This window comes from Apteryx rowi, unplaced genomic scaffold, assembly GCF_003343035.1.
Source record: "Apteryx rowi isolate R43461 unplaced genomic scaffold, aptRow1 scaffold_89, whole genome shotgun sequence".
Lineage (NCBI taxonomy): Eukaryota > Metazoa > Chordata > Aves > Apterygiformes > Apterygidae > Apteryx > Apteryx rowi.
The window spans coordinates 1,403,288-1,423,761 of NW_020451193.1; positions in this window are offsets into that span (position 1 = coordinate 1,403,288).

Consider the following 20,474-nt stretch of genomic DNA (forward strand, 5'->3'; position numbering starts at 1 on the left):
TAAATAGGGCAAGAACTAAGATGAGTGTTTGCAAAAGCAAAAAATAAAAAAGCAGTGTTTGTAAAAGCAATGGTTGTAAAAGCGTCTCTTCAGTGTTTTTGGATACGTGATCGGTTTTGTGTATGTGGTCTGACTTGGAACACCTAGAAATTTCAAACCAAAAATTCCATTCCATATGGAATTTTTCAGTCCTTAGATTTACTTTATAAGTCTCTTGAGAAAATTTATATACCAATCATTTTGTTCTAAGGAGGGAATAAGTATAGTTAAATTAGTTTCAACCTTTAAGTTGGTTAAGTTTCAAGTGTGAAGGAAGTACTGCAATTTTCTGCATATAATCTGTATAGGAAACCCAGATCTCCTTAAAAGTATGCATACTTTAAAATACACTTTCTGATAACCTAGACAAGATCAGCACCAGAGCCAAAAGGACTACTTAAGGTGAGAGAATTCCTCAGTTAAATACTGCTTCATAACATGCACACTTATGTATAAATTGTACTCCTGAGATATGACAGGTGTGCTGGAGTTTTTGTTTGATTTTTTATAGATAGTTCATATATACACAAAAATACAAAGTATATTTACTTATACAATACAAATAATTTTTTTTCCTCTGAAATGCTTAGGATTAGGGAGAAAATAAAGGATTGAAACTCAAAAGGATATATTTTTGGAGATGACTTATATTCACTTCTTTTGCATACGTTTACAAAGGAAAAGCACACCTATTCAAGATAAATCTACACACAAAAATGTCCCATCGAACAGGTTTCAAGATATGTGTGATAATATCTTTACCTTTTTAATTTTTTATATGTTCCAAGTGAACAAAATATCCAACAACCTCATTCTGTATCACTACACAGTAGAAAATGCATCAAGATAAAAAACACAAGTAGTGAAAATAATTGTATCTAAAAAACATTAGGAAACTGAAACATCTGCTAGACTGTTTAAAACATTACAGAGACAAATATGTGAATTTAATCAAATACTGACAACTAATATCAAATATTAATAGTTATATAATGTTGAAGGAAAGCATTTTGTTTAGAAAAAAAATGTAAAAATCACAAATTTAAATTGCTGAATGTTATGTCAGATATAATCTCTAGTCCTCCACTTCCCAGCTAGCCATACAATTCACAGTCAGCATCAACATATAGAATATTTTCAGATATATTTGTGGCACATTCTGATGTTTCTTTATTTTCAAAGCTTTTGTCTAGAGCAACAATCTCCTGCAATATGTTTCATTATTCCTGTGTATTTTCCTGTTATTTATTATGGGTGCAATGCTATTTCAATTGGGTAAACTAATAGAAAAAAATCCAAAATGAATGTAAATTGTACCTTTTTTAATGCTTTATAACTTTCAAAAAAAGGTGGATGAGTCTGTCTCTCTCCAGCCACTCAGATATATTTTTGGTAGACAAAGTATGCAGTGCTGCTACCTCTGAAGATGATTCTTAACTTCTTACATTTTGTTATGTAAAAGAAAGTATCCCAATCATTTCTTTCTCCACAATTTCTGAGTTGGTGAATTTAATTCACACTGGTGTATTTAACCTCAGGTATCCAGTGCTCTAAAGCATTCAAATTCACTTAAATATCATGTGGAAAAGTATCATTAAGATTTGTCGGATATTTTCAAGCAAAAATACCACTATGAGGAGTKTTCACTCCTGTTGAGCCTAAGTTGAACACAACTAGTTTCTAGGAAAAAATTAAGTATTTATTCTATTTTATCAGGCAAAAGTATAGTTATTTAAGAATCAGCAAAAAGGAGATAATAACTTTCTGTGATACATGAAGACAGCATGCTTATCATGGCATTTACGCCTACTTGGATGTTCATCTGGGAAAGTCATATTGACAGCTTAGTACTTGAAACCATCATTGTTCACAGACACGTACAATTAATAAAGAGCTAGACAGTAATGAGATGTAGGTCTACATGAGTATGCAGAGGGTGGAAGATTATGGTGTACCCACATATACCCACTATAAAAAATTCCTATTGCAAAGACTGTCTTTACTAGTAAACCAGGATATTGTACTAAGATAGCATTTTGTGAACTCCACCTAGAGCTACTTCCCAAATCTGGCCATTGTCCAGAATCTTTTTTTCTTAGGGAGGGTGGGGGAGTGTGAGGTGGGGAGGTTCAGAACTTGTTCTTCCTATGCATTGTCTTCTTTAACTAAAGACCACTCCCTTTTCAAGGTGTACTTGGGCAAGTCCCATCTTGACAGAACACCTGACTGAGTCAATAATCATTTTTCTGAAGCTGAGTCCCAAGACCAGCTGATGGGGTAAAATATCAGAAAAAATAAAGATGCATGAACTTCCCAACCTATCACCTTGTAATTGCTTACAATCCCAGTAAAAACCCTACAAAATTTGATATTTCTTATAGAATGGGAAGCTTAGCTTTTAATCAGCTTTATCAGTGACTGTGGATTCCATAGGCCTGAGAAGTCAGTCCAAGGTAATAAGGTCTCCTGGTGGCGTGTATTGCAGGAAACACTGAATAATCAAAAACTGCAGAGGGAAGCAGGCGTGGAGATGAGGAGAATTCAATATAACTTTCTACTTAAATTATTTGGTTAGCTGTTTTTTCTCCCTTTAAGGTGAAAAAAAAGCTGGATGCCTACTTAAAATGAAAATCCAACACAAAAATTAACCATGACATTGCAGATACTGGAGTTACCAAGAATCTACAGCCCTCAGCTTCACCAACACTAAAGATCAACTCTGCCTCATTGTTCTGTACATGTGATTAGACAAATCCGCAATCAACAGCAGTCACAAGGGATGTGTCTCCTGGTGGTAACATAAACATGCAACTCTTCCTTTGCTGCTTTCCTTCTTTCTTTTGTAGATAAAGCAAAATGTTGGGAATATAAACAAATCCTGATAATTTGGTGTTAAAATATATTTTATGTTTCAAAAAATATTTCTCTTTCTCCAATGATTTTTTGCCTTAACTCTTCTTTTTTTAATACCTTTTTTACTGCCTTTGTTCTTGCATAGAAATACCAATGGACCATCCACCAAATACATGCATATTTCCTTGAGCCCCACTAATACATTTTTATCTGAAATATATTATCTTTGCTTACCTAAATTTACTGTTGAAGAAGTACCTCAAGCTCTACCAGCCATTCATACTACTTCAGTCTCTTTCTCTGAGAGATGAAGTGTTAAAAGAAACTCTCTTGCTAGCAAAACACAGTGACATGACCAAAACTAGATCAACTGACACTAAGAATTAAGCCTTTATTCCTGGTCAGGTACTTGTGCATTCTCTTGCTCTCAGGACAGCAGGTGTTTGTTTAATAGTGGCAGGTACATTAAAGTTTTTATGCTACTGGAGCTCAAAGAACTACACAAAATGTTTCAGAAGTGGTTTGAGTGCCATGTAGATCATACAGCAATAGGGTCATAATGAACCACATCAGATGGGAAACACTGCATGAACAAGAATATAGAGCAATGACCTGAGTTATACCAAGAAATTGCAACCAAATGCAAGTTTAGGACTTTGCAACCTAATCGTTCAGTAATGAGTAGGACAAAGATGTGGATCAGCATTTTTAAGTGGAAGGCCATCTGAACAAAATACTGCTTAGAAGCTGACTGATCAAAACTGACTAGCAACTGCTTAGAGAGAAAAAGACTGAAAAGGTAGCACTTAGTTTTACTTTGAATGAGAAGTACCTTAACCATCAAGCAAAGACTTGCCAGTCACAATATTTCCTAATTCTAAAACATTAATGTTGAAAGAGAATTTGCTGTTATTTTTTGGTCAGTTCTGCCAGAGCAAATTAGTTTAGTAAGGAGCCAAGAGAACTCGCAAGCACGTCAGGATTTCATGCTGTACTGAAGTGACTAAATACAGAAGGAATGCACCCATGCATCTTTCAAGAAAAACGGTGGGTGAAGACATCCCATTCCAATAAATATTACTGTCTTCTACCTTTAAGACTATCCTATCGAACATTGATAGGAAGAGAATCAAATAACACATTTAGAAACAAGAACAAGTGCATAACCTTGAAAGGAAGCGAGTGATTTTGTGGAAGGAAAAAACAGTCTTTTTCTCTGCTTCTTTCTATTTGTGAGTCATATTCTGGGAGTGGTACCAGAATGTCTTGTTGTCCTATTTCTGTGGAAAAAATCCTTGAGCAAGTTCATTCTTGATTAAGTTAGCATGGTGCCAAGCAAATATAAAACATTGGTCTTTGATTCACTGTTTTCTATTGTTCCAATCGCACTGAGGGAGGGAGGCAATCTAATATTTTGTTTAACAATGCTTTGGCACGGGCAATGCTGTTAATAGCACCTTGGATAACATTTTCTTTTGTTTGTCAGCTTTAGTGAAGGAGAGTCTTTTCAATACAATCTAAGGATTTAGTTTCTCAATACACCAGCTTCAGCAGTGAATTTAGTAATACTTGTAGCCTTGCTCTGACAGTTCATTCCTGGCCCATGCCACAATTCATTATTCCTTTAATCGTGCCAATAAACCAGATCCTTGAAATTATCCGGATTCCTTAAAATGATCTGGATTAAAATCAACTCTCCTTTCCAAAAGAGGGTGAGGGAGTAAGAAAGAAGAAATCAGCTTGACTTCTGAAGCAAGTACATCATGTCGTTGTATCCAAAGCTGYTGATTTAAACTGATACAGCTAACTGAGATCACTTCCTGTGTTAATAATTCTTCTTACAGTATAAATGTGACTTTTTGAGGYTTACCAGGTTTGTTAGGAAATTTTTAATGTGAACAGAAAAAGGCTACCATGCCACTGAAGTACAAGTATCTGAGTAAAGGTGTTATGATTGTATAACCATACCACTATAATTGGCAATATATTGCTGCTCAGACAATGCTTTCGTTCATTTTCCTCTTCAGAATTCATTTGCAAAGACAAGGCAATCTGGGTAGCTGCAATCACATATGCAGGCATTTCGCACTCTGTGAATAATGAAATAAAAAGTGAAAAAGGTAGCTGCTCTTATAGCCTACACTTGCTCATTAGCAGTCTACTTTTCATACAGAGATACTCTACTGAGTAAAACATCTCTTTTACAAGTGTAACAGCCAATCTTAATTCTTTATGCATTAAGGCATGGTAGCTTCTAGAACCAGAATATTAGGATGTGACTTTCAGTACTAAGAGGAATAGAAACCTAGAGAAACTGCAGTATTAGAGATGGGAAAAGAAACATTTTGTAACAGGAATAATAAAGTAAAAGGGTTCTTTCAATGAAGAAGGCTGGATTTAATCATGAAGTGAAGCAAGAAAGGCTTTTGTGCTTCTGACACTTTCCTCTGAGGCAACTTAGCAGGCAAAAAACAAAACCTCTAATTTTTATTTGTTACACAATTTTAGCAATGCTGAGTGTGTACAGKGAGAAGGGCAAAGATGCCTTCAGCTACCTACAGAAATGTGAGTACAACATTTAAGGCTTCATCGCTTAATATAGTATGTTCTTCTACTGTTGTATCAGATACTGTACAGTATTGTGCATATCATGCTAGTTGTAGTGCTAGAATAGAATACAATGTAATTATATGGTTTAAGTGGGAGAGCATTAGRTAAAAGCTGTCCCTTCCCATCGATCCCCTCCTCCCTGTTCCCATTCCCCAAATTACTATACAAAAACTGCCAAAATAAAAATTAAAAATGAAGTCCATCAAAACTGCAACAAGCTAGAAAGCATAGTGTGTCCAGAAACATGTGTCTGGGAGTCCAAAGATCTCATTTCTACTATCTGCTTTGTTATCAACTGCCTGGATGATGCTGTACATTTGTTTCAATGTCTAATTCACCTCATCTGCACAGTGAAAGTTTCACAGTTGCATTAAGCATGGTGAGATCTATTCATGAAGACCACAATACAAATTACAGTCTGTTGATTTTACTATTAAAAATAAACTTAATGGAAAACTGGGATACGATCAAATGCCTGTTAGCAGAAGGACCCATCCTTAGTTTGTCTGACTGCGAAGACATAGCTCACTAGTGAGAGCAGCAAAAATCCAAAATTATAGCAGTAAATAGCAAATTTGTTGCAATTTGTTTCTGTGTTATTACTTCTAGCTGCAGCCAAGTGATAGACAAAGAGAGGTAAACGTTTCCTGCCTTTGCAAAAAAAAAAAAATAAAAAAAAAAAAAAAAAAAAAAGCAGCTTCAACAAACCATTCTTGTCCTTTCAGGTGGGTTGCTCATTGAGCAACATAAGAAAAGAAGAATCATATCCAGTAACAACTAACTTTAAAAAATTATAATGTAAATGAAACAGTCCAGTGTACCCAAAAAGGAGAAGCCAAATTCCACTGCACCCATGACATACTGTGCTCTTTTGTCATAATAAATTTATTTTGATCTCAGATTTGTTGTGATGTAATTCAATTGCCTCCAATTAAACTGGTGTAAGTGAGACCAGAACCAGGCTAATTTTATCATAYTATGGGCCTGATGGAGAAATTAGAGGCTGAAGTTCTATGGTCCATGATCTATGGGCACAACATCAACAGGATTATGACAATTATGCCTTTAGGCCTGAAAAACTATTACGTACATATTTTTTGCTCATTCAAAGACCCTAAAGATCTTTCATTTTGTCCATTTCAGCAAAAGCTGTAGTCCAAGACCACATTTTACCTGTAGGAATGAATTGTTGGATTTTGACACTTTCTTAAACCTCTGAACTGGAGTCTCATAAAGTTATGAGATTTTCAGTTCTTACAGATTGTATGACTAAGTCCCAAAACAGCCAGAAATTGGAGTGCCTTTAAATATTATAACCTAATGGACTGGATAAAAGTAAACAACTGAGTTAGTAAGAACTCATGAAGCATTTTTTGCTGAAAGATTCAGCGTTGCATTATGCAGCAGCTCTCTTGTGAGAGCTAATTTTCGTAAGTGATGCATCATATGGAGATTTCTGCACTCATGCCCATGTATAAAGCTGGAATTGGTCCCATGCATGTGGTAGTCTGCCAATTTCATCAGGGCATAGGTGCCAGCTAAAGACAGATTTAATATAGCTTGTACAATGTAGAAAAATATTAATTTTATGCCAAGAAGATCATCATAATGTTAATCATTGTCAAATGGTAAGAATGCACTTCAATATGAGATACCGCATCTGTTGTCACTTGTGGGGTATTACACCGTCCTTACAGAGCTTTACATAGTATCTTTTTGAGTCTGTTTCAATGCACAGATGCAACACTGCTTTTCATTACTGTGATGAAAAGAACCTAGTTAATCTCTAAACTTTCTATGAAATCCACCTTTTCCTTGACATCCTTCCCCTTGAAAACTTCCTCTACAGAAGCTGATGTCTGAAAATGCAAAGTTTTGTTCTACTTCTTTGTTCATTCAAACTAGGCACGTATTTGAGATTACATTTAACATGTTAAGTAAAGCTCAAGAAGTATTAAAAGTCAAGTTCTATTAATAACCATGTATACCTAAATAGCAACATGATTCAAGGACTCTGCAGCTTCTGAGTCGTCCTCTCCCAAAGCAAAGAGATTTTAGCATTGAACTGCTGATGAAAATGTTCTAAACTTTCAAACTAAAAGATCTTAAGTAAGACTTGTAAGAAATTATATACTTTAACCCATTATCCATTCTTTACATTTTGCTTTCATCTTACATGGGAACACAAAGACATTTTTAAGCTACACACTATAGTATACAGTAGAATACAACCTTTTGTTATTTTTTWWAAAAAAAAAAGTCAGCCCAGCGTTAGAAGGCCAACTACAACTTCATGATAAGATAAGATCTACTGTCTCATGTGCATCCAGGATGAACTTGGTCAAAGCTGAGTGTGACTTAACAGAGAAATAGGTGACAGAAATGACTTGATATGGCATATTCCCATCTGAGCCACCTAATTCTTCCAGAAAGTGATAATATAAGTATAACATGGCATGTTTGTTAATGTTGAATTTAATCAGTCTTTAGCAGAGCTGGCACGTGATCTTAATCGAATACTGTATTTATTTTAAACAACATCAGGACATGAATTGTCATAGTTCCATTAGACCTATATACAATTTAGTTTTCCAGAAGACTCTAACTGTTTGAACCCAACTCTTTAGTTTAGGCTATTACAACAGTAGGAGCCACTCAGAAAGTCTGGATTTAGCTATAAACTCTCATAATCTTCTGGGATACTCATATCCTGTGTTTACCCCATATCCAACTCTAAAACAGACATGCAGCTGTTGTATATTCACTTTTAAACCTTTTTTTCCCTATCTGCTACGTGGACAAATCATTTTCTTCTTAGCTAATGTTCAGTATCACACGGCATGTGAGCCACTTTCCACCTAAAATATATGGATAACGTGTATGTATATGCATTCTTGTTCTTGGAATACTCAAGGATAAAATAATACATTAGTGGTGAAGAAAAGGGGAAAGTTTTGGTATATTGAACCAGAATTACAAATCATAAGGCCTGAGCCACAAGAGCTCATGAATCCTCTCTGTTTGGCATTCTTGGAAATTCAACTTCTGTTTCACAGGATAGAAATACATTACCAATCTTTCATTTCCTACCAAACGGAAGATCATCTGACATAACCCACTTAATAGTGGAAAACTAATAGGTACACTTCACACTTTTATTTATTACAAAGCCAAGAAACCATTTATGGGGTTTGGAAGTGTGTTGAACTGAAACGTTTTAACATTTTCATGCCCAGTTACATCTACACCTTACATGTTTACATGTTTCTGGAAAAGTGGGAATGTTCTAGGAATCAAATGAAGAAGAAATCACTTCTTGGTGTAGGTCATACAAGGTAAAAAATGGCTAACTGAACAATGATTCAAGGGAACAACCCAAAATAGATTTAAATACTTCTCATTCTGAGGCAAAGCTCCATGACAGTTATCACCAATCTATTTAAATGAGTATGTTATTAACATGCTTAGTTTTGACATGTATTTGACAAATATTTTTAAATATTTCCAGAGAAACAACCAATATTAAATCAATCTGTGTAGAAAGGAACTTCAAAGTAAAAGGCCCAAATAAACCAATGCTTTTATCCATGGTATTTAAGTACACAATACCTCTGACAATATTATGAAGTTTACATAAATCAGAAAGCATCTAATAGAGATAAATAACTTATTTTGAAGAGCATAAATCTTTTCCACTCCTTTTACATATATTCTCACCACTTTAAGTAATATTTCCTGTCATCTACTTACTACAGTTTTACTTCCAAAGGTAAGTATACTATTTCAATCAATTAAAAAAGAAAAAAAAACAGTTATACAGGTTTGAGGAGTCTTCATGGTGGCAATAAGAAGGAAGGGCTCAACACTTTCCAGTGAAATAGAAATAATGTGGTACTGTGAAAAGTCTCAAATACACACACTATATTTGGAGGTTAAGACACAAGTTTCTGCTCATTATTAATGTGGACTTGAAACCAAGCCAAGCTTTGCAGAAAAAATATGTATTTGTCTGTAAAACACTCTTAAAGATCTATAGATACACACAAACACATGCACACACACGCATGTGCACACMCACATATATACAATAGTTACAGGTACATTAATTCATAGCCTCTTTTTTGTTCCAATTATTTAAAATAAAGACCAATAATGTCTGCTCAAGAGAGGTATAACACTAAAGTAGAATTTCCTTGTCACAGAAGTGCATGGCAGGGAAAAGGCCATTACACCTGCATCTCATTGCCATTGGCTGTTATAGGATTACCCCTTAAACATGGTTTCTCTCTAAGGTTTAACTGATGCCACGGTTAGGGAAGATGTCTTAGTAGCCACTGAGACTTACATATTCCAAATTACCGAATAATGAACATAATGTGATCAGAGAAAACTTTCTGTGATACTTCACAGTTTCCTGTTAGAGAGAGGCATCCAATTACCCATAAAATTTAAGACATTCTACACCTTTCTAGTTAAGCTGAAAAGAATAAACTCAGAGCTGGTCAAAAATTTTCTAATTAGACTTTTTCTCTGATGGAAAATTTCAGGTTTTGTGCACAGCTTATAATATATTTGCTCATAAAATTATTTCTATCCCAGAGCTTTCCTGATTATAGGCAGCTAGTCCATTGGGTCRCTCAGAGCTGGCTTCTCAGGTTGTCCTTGGCAGTACAGGGATGCTAGAACCACTAGTATTCAAACAACCAGTTTACTGCCACCTCAGTTTATGGTCTTGGAAACAGAAGAAGTCAGAAAGAAATGTTGATTCAAATTATTTAAAAGAAAATTCAGAATATTCATTCTTCTGAGGATTTAATTTTGGTAGCCTGTTTCAAGGTGTTTCTAATATATTTAATTTTGTTCCAAACCAGAATTCTGTATTCCAGCCTACCCTAATGGAAATCAATCTAATGAGGTAATGTTTTTTTGCAGTGCAGTTGCTTGTGCATCAGAAAATAATAAGCTCATGATCAAAAGGGACTCTCAAAAGGGATGATCATTTGCAGCTCCAGCTGAAATTCGTGGGAGCCCAGCCCAGCATGTTTGGCATCTCTGTCAAGCAGGCCTCTCGATTATCTTAACTGAAAGTATTCTGGTTTAGGAAATTAGTGCTATTAATAACAATTGTCAGTAAAAAGTAAAACAAAACAAAACAAAACAAAAAACAAACCTTCATCAGGCCTTAAATAAAAATGAAAAAGAAAACTACTAAAATATCCCAAAGGTGTGACAAACTACAAATAAAGAAAGAAACTATTCAAACAGTAAATAAAATTTCAATACACATAACTGCAGGTAAGGCTGATGTTAGACACTGATTCTTCAGTATGTTCTGCAGACAACACAGCAGAAAAAACAACAATAGTATTTCATTTCAATTTGCACAGGGAGAACAATAGTCCAGTACTGTATGAACAAAAGAAAGTAAATATTCTCTGGTAGTCTGTTCCTTAGTGTCTTTCTGGCACAAATTACACTAACAGTGAACCATTCAAATGTAACTGCCTCCAAACACACTGTTTAGCAGAGAAATTCACAACAATTAAATGTCGACATAATATTTACAGAGGCTACTTGTTTTCCTGGGGGCGCCAAAAGTCTGCAAAAGGGTTGGGTCAAATAAATTGCAGCCAATGTCAAACAATACATAATGGAGTATAAGCACTTGCATAGACAAACATCTTCCTTTAGATCTCTGCCTGCTAAATAATACTGCATCAAATAATATGTGCATTATGCTTGGAAAGTTGCTACTGCTGTAATTCAACAGGTCTAATTAGACATAATAAATCCTCCAAGGCTGAAAAACTCCCTAAACAAGTAGCAACAAAACCAGKCAAAAATATTGAATTACCATGATTACAAACATTTATTTATGCCATCATGCAGTAAACATAAGATCAGTGAGGAAGAGTTGTGCAAAAGCACATTTCCTTCTCTTTTTTTCTAAACTTCTTTCCAGTTTGTTGGCTTTTTTTAGTTTTCAGTAGAGGTGTATTTGTAGAACTAATAGCTATGAAAAAAACAAAGCTTTAATGTATTTCTCTCTCTTTCTCTCTCTCTCTCTCTCTCTCTCATTTTTTATTCTCCAGCAGATATTTAAAGATATACTGGCTTCTGTGGAAGGCGTAAAATCAGATGTATTTGCCTAAATTGTCAAATAGAGAAGCTCACTGGCCCACTTCTGTGTGACGTCTGTCATTTCTATTTTTGTAGGTAGATGTAAAATTAGATTTTATAGAATTTATAATTCCATCCCTAATCTTCGGGAAAATTAAGTGTTTTCTTTTTCTTTGACAAGGAACAAGTATTTATTAGTCAAGATTTAGAATAAAACAATAAGAACCAAAAAAAATCCACTTCTATCTTTCTCTAACTATCTTCAGCTTGAACTACCATAAGCTTTACAGTATTTGCAGTCCTGCAGATAAGTCAGAATTGCCTTTTCTAATGTATTTCTTGATGTTTGTTGATTTCTAAAAGTTTTGAAGTCGTTCAGGAATGGCATTATTGTTTATGCATTTACACTATGGAATACTTTTTTAATTTTCCTCATTTTATGACACTGACTCAGATCGGTGCAATACTTCAGTTACTTCTCTGCAATACTACTGATAACTTGTGTTATATTAAACCTCCTGACTCTCCAGCTTCATGCTGGAGCAGACCATAAGCAATGCTATTTCAGCTAACGAGTGTTCATTCTGAGAGCATTCTGGTCAAGAAGAATCATAATTCTGGTGTAGCAGTTTTCATCTTTTTTCAGTTTGCAGACATCTAAAACATTGCCAGAGGTGGCAGGGAACTTTAGGCAGCAAAGGCAAACAATAAGCTTAGGGAATTTTAGGTCACAGTTCTTGACTTAGTTATAGATTACCCAGCAGTATTTAACTGATCCAGTTGAGGTACAAATATGTGATTACTATTGTACTGAATTAGCCAAAGTACACAACGAAGATGTTTATACTGGACTTCTTTTAGGCCAGCTTTTTYTGACTGCAGGAGAAGAGATGTTATCTGATGCATCACAAAGCTAGAGTGAGCTGGACAGACAATACTTGATCTTCATGAAATCCGCTAGTGCAAAGTTAACCTTTCAAAAATACCAGAACAAATTTCAACCAGCACAAGTTCATTTTGGATCAACATTTTCTGTCACATTTTTGACCTAATATTAGGTACCCTAGGGTAGGATTTGCTATATCACAAAACCCTAGACTTAAATTATGAGTGATTTAAGACTATGATTGTTTTGTTGGAGAACTGCATCAGCTCAGGCAGGACTGCCTCCTTTCACTTTAAAATCAGATATTCCCACGCCTGGACTGCTTATTCCATTGTAAAGATGCAACTGTGTGTCAAAATGCAGAAGGAATCAAATCAAGGAAGTTAAGTGGAAGTGACTCAAGTTAAAAGTCATCAGGAGGGGTAAAAAAAAAAAAGACATTACTGGGTTATTTTTAATCCAGAAGAATTCCCTGTATGGCCTCGCAGCAATTCATACCAGAATAGCAAGAAACATAGCATGGAGGCAACAAGAGTTGGGAGGCAAAAATTAATCACAGGGAATAACATAATCCATCACAGCTGCTGAAAAAGGTCATCTTTTTGTGGACCCTGTAGCCAACAAATTCTGACAGTTCACAGAGGAGCAGTATGGAAACCACTTTTCCAGCAGGATCCACAGAAACAAAAGCAACAAGTTATGTAACGGTATTTGACTTACACATCTGAAATTTCACCCGCTGGCCAACAGTCAGTATCAAGCAAACTGTTAGGCATAAGTCCCATACTCCTTTAAAGCCATTATTCCTTGAATTTACGTACTCAGCGAATGTACCCTTTGATTTGAGCCACGTCCTACTCTGCAATCAGCTGCAGTCTTTAAGGGATATTGAATGCCTTTAGTAGTTCTTTACAAATATGTCTATGTAGTTTTCGGAAAGAAAAGAGAGGTTGGGAGAAGGATTGCTCGTTTAAATTGCAGCACTGCTTGACWAACTGTTAAGCTTTACCCAGTGTGAAACTTGATTCACTTTGTTGTCAGTGGTAACTTTATAATTAATTACTTTGTAATCAGGTTCTGCTCAGCTTCCCTTAACCACAGCAGAGTGCAATTTTCTCTCTTATTTTAGCCACAATTGCTCAGTTTGCTTTATCTCTTTAGTAAAATCAAAGGATTGAGTTTAAATTCAGTTCTGACTCCCACTGTAGTTCTTTTCTCTAAGGCCTTATTTAAGAAGTTCCGTAAATTGCGCTGGTGACTTGAAATACTTAATGAAATGGTATGGGAAGGCAGGAATGGAAAAGCAAAAAACAAAACCTCCCAAACATCTGCTGTCRCCAAAGAATGAGTAGAGTAATCTGCCGCAGTGCATTAGCAAGACAAAAGGCTTTTGCTTATCCAGGTGTTTTGACTTCATTTTGTAGGCCCCTTTTGTGGAGGTATAGCAAAAGCTGGAAGTTGTATGTGGGAGGGCAGCGGGAACTCTTCAGGTTTTGAGCAAGGGCTTTGGGAAATGGGCAACCGTTTTGTGGGAGGCTTCACTGTATATCAACTAAATTGGAGAATGAGGTGTTTGAATGAATGCTTATAATAATTGGTTGGTCTGTCTGCAGGGCACACAAGGGAAGGAACTGGCAGGGGTTCAAAATAGGAGGAAAGTAATTATTTGTGCAGTGGATTATATGCAATCTCTTCTTAGCCAGAGATCTGAATTGAAAAGATACGAGTTAAACAGTCAAAGAAAGCACCTTTTAGGAAACTTTAGAAGTGTTTGACGTAACATATGTAGAGGAAAAAGACTAAACTAAACAGAAATACAGAGGACAGAAATTTGAGAGTCCATTTAATTGCAGTTTAGTAGTCTGTCTTATAAAATATTGTCTTTAATTTTCTTTGCAGTGTTCTGAGTCAAAATATTTAGCTTTGATTGGAAGCATATGTGAGAGGTGTATGCATGTGTACATTTGATGGCCTAGAGTTGGTGGACTTCAATATTATATTATATAGAGACTGTGAAACCTTTACATACACACTCTTGCTGTTYGTAGGGGTATATAGGCAAATTATGACTTGTGCACCACTCCTTCAATTTGCAAACACTTCCAGTAGAGCCTTCTACATGCACAGCAATTCACCTACCCACTGTAAATTGCAGGAAGATCATTTGCCCTAATTCATCAAAATCACCATCATGGCATACRTGCCAGGAATTGCAGCAAAACTAAGTATGAACTTGAAAAATAATTCTATGCCTCTTGTACATAACAATGGGTGAAATACCTTACTAACAGCAAAATAGTATTATTATTCTAATATGATTGGATCAGAGAGTTCTCTAAGTTGCTAATGCTAGCTTAAGTATCTAAAATTGTATGGCTAAAATTTCTGTAGTTACTGAAAATTATAACATTTATCATATTATACCTTTCAATTAGATACATATATTTAGATTACAAAATTATCAGTATAAATTGTCTACCTTGACTACCTGGCCACAGAAACAGATTTTAGATTTCAGAAATACAAGAAGTAGTTCACAATTTATAATGGAACATTTCTTAGTGTAATGATAGCACTCATGGGCCATATATAAATCAACAGGTAAATCATATTATTCTTCAGTTTTCTGTTCAGAGAATTTCTGGAATTATACTTGAGAAATAACAGCTTTAATTTTACTTAAATCCAATTTAGACTTAGCTCTCACATGAATTTCTGTAAGAGCTTATGATTTTCCTTCAAGAAAACTTTTCACRTTAAGAAAACTTAAAAATAGGCACCAGAGAAAGAAAAAACAACTTGAACCGTTTCTGATGTAGTTGCCAGAAAGTGACAATTTCTGTCTCTCTACTTTTTTATCACAGTTATCCATCTCTAAGTCTATTTTTTCTCCTCTCTTTGATTGTTCAGTACTTAYAAATTTATAAACCTTTATATCACAAAAGGTTATGTTTTGATAATGATAGCCATCTCTTCAGTTAATTTTTTCTGAAATTCCATCGATCAGGCAAGCTGAACATACAGAAAAGGACAATAAACAAACATAAACACCAAATACAGTATAAAATATAATGTGAACAAGGAACTTAGAAAAAGCAAGGAAAGCCCTCTTTCTTGTATATGGTTCTGGAAACTGTTCTACAGCTTTTCCACCAGTATTTATGGATCTGGTGAAGGAACGGCTGGGTAAGGTTCCCTGACTAGTTTTATCCATCCTGGTGCTTTTTAGACCTAACAGTCCACTAATCTCTGACTGCATTTAATGCCTTTAAAAGCTTTCTCTCTTCTGATAGTTCAGCAAGAGTGGAGGAATGCATTTTTCCACCTTCCTTGACAGTTTCTGTCAAGTCTAAATAGAAAAGTATCTCTGCAATTGATAGTAATATCAACACTGGGAAGATGCTTGTGTTTTCCCAAGTCAGTGACTAGGGACCCTTTTACGTCTATGAAACTCGCACACATGCAATAATTGACATTTTTCACTGCAGCATTGCAGGATCAACAAACTGGGTTTAGGCCAGTCAGCCTCTTTTAGTGTCTAAAATAGTTTAGACCCTCCCTCCTGCAGAAATGCTGCAGAATTGGGGGTCTAGTATTTTGGGGGAGCAGGAAAAGGAAGGGAAGAAGGTAAGGAAAGAAGTCTGTGCTTTTCCTCAAACCCATTTTGCCACTCAAGTTAGCACAAATTAATTTTAGGACAGTGATGAAAATGTTACACATTCTCTTTTTAAATCAGTAGCAATTATATAAAGTAGTCTATTTTAACTGGATGTGAACTCAAATCCCCCCAAATCTGGGGAGTTTGGATTTAACTTTTTTCCACTCAGAGATTTTTTAGCCTCTTAGAGACAATTCTAGCTAAATCAACAAAGAGAACAAATATACTTATCTATGAGAAGCAAGCTATTTTGTCACTAATAAATTCACAGCTCAGATATGGAACTCACTCCTTACCCTAGATTCAGCAGTGGTGGAGATGAAAGAAGTTACTTGCAAGGAAGATGCTTACTCGCAAAAAAAGGTAAGGTAGGGGTCAGCCTGGTGTGTGGGTGACATTCAGCAAAGTCACAGACAGCCACAATATACTGCAGACAGAGTGCACACCATTTCATATAACGATGGGGAACACAGGGTTAAGTCAAACCTATCTGAAGATTAAGGGGAATACCAAACACTGTTAGGAGCTCTGCTCTAAATCTGGTTCTCCAGGTTCTGAATCAAAGTGTTTTAAAGAAGCTGTTTCTGTCTCAGAGGTTACTATCACTCTCTGTCAGCATCTGAAAAGAAACTCTCCTAGGCAGCAAATCTTCCAGGCCTGTTGAGACTGAAATACATTTAAGCTGGAGACTTAGTTACTGTCTACAGTAAGATCCTGAAAGAGAATGAARGGCTAGGGGAGAATAAGTGCAGTCAGCGGCATTAAATGGTCTCGGGAGGCGCCACCTGCCCAGGATGAGTGACAAGAGTCCTTTCTAAGTGGACCTTGTGCAGCACTCCCATTCACTCAGGCAGCATGAATTCTAGCAGGGGCTTGAGTGGCTTTTGCCTTTACTCTTCTGCATACCAAAGAATTATAAAGAATACATTATTATAGGAGTTATTTTGCTGTCACTTGTTATTTGTTTTTGTCTTCTCTCTGAATTACAAACACAGGAAAAGCTCATAGTCTGAATTCAAAGAACAGATACTCATGTCAAGATAAAAATGTACACAACCCATCTTTCAAGTCTTGTTTCAGTGAACTTGTGTTTTTATGTGCAGGTGTAAATAAATTCAGTAATAATGCCAAGAATCAAGTTATTAATTTCAAATTAATCTTTTCTTATTTGCTAGAGAATCTCCTTGTTCACAGCATTGCTGCAGTTTCAGTGTAAAGATAATGGAGTTGGACTGGAGGTTGCTATACAGAAAGCAGAGCTTGATTACAAGGCCACAGGGACTGGGTGAAAATTGGTTGTAGTTTTGGTGTTATTCAAAACATCCAAGCTTTCATCCAGCACTTAGGAGAGCATGAAGACAACAAGGGCTATGCAAGCTTGTACAGCAGAAACTCTGTAGAAAGGCTCTTTCATCCAAGAGTATTCACAATGCCCAGCTTTTACTGGGCATTCAAATGATGATTTCTCATTTATCCTTAAGAATATTCAACTTAATTATCATATATAATATCATCCATTTACAAAAAAAGAACAAAACAAAGCAAAACAAAACAAAGCAAAAAAAAGTCACTTGAGGTTAAATGTATACAGAATTCTGCAGACAAATACATAATTAAACATCTAGAATGCTAAAAGCTGAAATGCTAACAGAAAATAAAAGCTTATTTTAAGCAAGAAACTACTATGCAATTTTTAAATACTATCCAGAGAGTTATCTAAAAGAAATCCAATGTTCTTTCAGAAGTAATGATCAGCTTGTAAGCAGACGATCAGCACTCTCACTCGGCAAAATACAGTAAAATCTTGTTGAAATCACATGTATACATTGGTAAAGATTATGTAGGCCTGTGGACTCTACAAGCAGGAACAGATTCAGCTCTACAGTTCGTCTTGAGCATGATGTAGATTTATTACTATAAAGGTGTAATTTGGCTTTACRCGTGCTCAGTTTCCTTAACAGTTCCCTTCCCCAAGATGAACCAGTTCTCCTGACTGACAATTTATAAAAGAATCCTTCCTCAAAAGAGATTATCTGTGACAGTCCTACTTATCTGTCCTTCTCCCTTAGCACATATTACCACATACGTATTTCTATTTTCATACCTCCACATCGCAGAATGAATTCTTTTCCTTAATGACTTGATGCTTACACTACAAATTGAGTATAATATCTGCTCTGAAAAAAATTTAAACTTTCCCCATACAATATTCAGAACATTGTCTAGTCAGTGATTTTATTTGATTTCGTATTAACTACTGAGTGAGTGAATCACTGGAAAGACTGAGAAATAGTCAGCTCAGCACTTATCTAATAATATAGCCTGTTTCTGTTAAGTAGCCCTACCCTGTCCTGCAGTCACAACTGTCATGGCACCAGCTTGAGAAAGACAAGAGTCTACAGTTTTCAGACACTTCAGTTCYATTTGATTTTAATAAACCACAAACTCCAACTACAGCTTTAGCTACTCCTAAAGGTGTGAACCTTATTTCTTGGAGCTGTTGCACTCAGTTTCATTATTGTTTAGTTATTTACATTAGTTTGATAATGAAACAATTCCACTCAATAGTCAGAGGCAACTTAAAACAAAAACATTTCAAATTAAGAGGCTAGTAGTAATAGAGAACTTATGAAATAAACAAAAGCAGCAGCTTAGATGCTACACTAATGGAAGTCAGCACAAACTTGCGGAGGTCTATGGTTGTGGAAACTCAAGCGGCAAGATGTGTGGCATCAGGAAATGATGAAAATACTTGCTCCATTGGGTACACTTTGAGGTTTCCAGGGGCAACATGGTTCCCAAAGTGCATAATGTTAAATAGAGTGATGATAGGATTCAGAGCAAGTATTCAAAGGCATATCACAGAGAAGTTCTTATAAACCCCTGACCACAACTTAAAACTGACTTTTCAGTGAAGCAAACCAACTTTCCCCTGAAAGAAAGCAGATGGTGGAGACTTCCTTTCCCACAGCCTGCTTGAATTTCTATCCAATGCATAGGAGTAGCAGATGTTGCCATAGCCAATGCATCYAATCCTCTAAGTGCTGTGGGTTACCCACAGATTTCAATCAAACATTCTCCTTTGATGGCTGATGCACCATGTAGCATTTATGTCACACCTTTTGAAGCTCAGTATTTCAAAACTCTCCAGCTAAAATAATTATGCCATTTCTTTGCTTCCAAAGCAACAAACATAATGTGTGTTTATTTATTTGTAATATCCTGACATCAGCTTTCAGAGCAAAAACAAGCCAAATATTTGAAAGGAGACATTGAAGTTTGAGGGTTTTAGAACACACTGGTTTCATCTCTGACAAGTTGCAGGTATTTAGTTACATTTACACCAAAAGTCTATATTGAAATTTTCATTTAAATGGAGTGAATTACACATAGCAGGTGCATAATGATGGCCCCTTCAAATGGTCCTTTAATCAATTTTTAGTATTGTTAAGCATCAGAATAATTTACAAAAAACAGAGACATAGCATCCCTTTGCTAGCTAAGCATCTTTTAACATAGACTTCTTCACCTGCACTCTCAAGAGGGAAAGTACTAATATCTTCTCTGGACCTGCAATAATACACTTACCTACACATACTGACAGGAATGATGAAACAGCTCCAGAGAGGCTGATTCTGAAGATAACATTTACAAAATCACRTCAGAGCTAAGAGAGTGTTAACCTGAAAGGACTTACCTGCATTTGAATTTGGATAACAGTTCTCACTACTCCTATGTCTTTTAAATTAGGTGATTGAACCTTAGATTAATGTCACTTACTGTATAAGTACCATCATATAGCATAGAGATATATTTGTATTGTGATAGCAAATACTAATCACTACTTAGAAATAAGTCTCTCATTTGCTAATTAGTCACTTTAACAAACAGATGAAAACGATCTTTCCCAAGGAAAAGAACAAAAGCCAAGGAGAGAATCTACTCACATTCCTTTGAGTCGTTGCCACATTTTCTCTGCATGTCCTCCTATTTGATACTTTATAGAGGTGCTTTCCAGTTCCCGAGTTGTGTCCGCAGCTCGAGCCCCCATGGTTATTGTCCTACAGCGATACAGTTACAGTCAGGCTCAGCAGCAAGTAAAAGCATTCCTCAGTCCACTACAAATGTCAGAAGATCCACGCATGTTATACAGTAGCAGCTCGCGTATCAGAACACATCAGAATTACAACGGCTGAGAGAAGACTCTGCCTGAATTGCTATTTGCTTTACTAGACAAATTCACTCTTCCCTCACACACACACAAGCACAGAGCAGTACAAACAGCTCCTCTGACCTCACGAGTCTAAT